Here is a 587-nt window from a genome sequence, read left to right on the forward strand (position 1 = left end):
TGCAAACCAATGCGCGCGCGCTCGGCCTGCCTTCCCGCGGCGACTGCACCGCTTGGCTCCCAGGCAAGCTCTGACCGGCATGCGGGATTCCGCCCTCCCCCCCCGCCCCCGGCCCCAGCTTTGGCTCCAGACGGCCCTGGCTCCATTATCGTCGGGGTAGGGGGTGAAGAAAGGGCTGCACTGGAGAGGCCTGCCTGGCCGCTGAGCGACTGGCCGGCATGCAAGACCACTTAGTTTGCAAAGTCTTGGCTGGGCCGCGATTGGAAGCCTCCAAGATTGAGAGACAGACGGCAAGGGGAGATTTTGCAAGCCGCCTCCTGGTGCGGGGCTTCGGGCACGCACTGAAATGCCGGGGCGGCTGGTAATCTTCCACAATACATTCGCCTCGCTCGGAATGGAAAGCGGCCACCACTTTTCTCAAGAAGCGTTCCTTTTGAGAATACAGGCCAGCACACGTGAAAGCACACACAAACGTGCACTAGAGACGCGCGCGCCGCTTAGGAAAGGTCTAGTGGTGCGCCTACAAACCGAACAATATCCCCCCCCCCTCCAATAAGACCCTTCCTGGCCTCCCTAAAGACACTGAA

This window comes from Hemicordylus capensis, chromosome 4 (genome assembly GCF_027244095.1).
Source record: "Hemicordylus capensis ecotype Gifberg chromosome 4, rHemCap1.1.pri, whole genome shotgun sequence".
In the NCBI taxonomy this organism is placed as follows: domain Eukaryota; kingdom Metazoa; phylum Chordata; class Lepidosauria; order Squamata; family Cordylidae; genus Hemicordylus; species Hemicordylus capensis.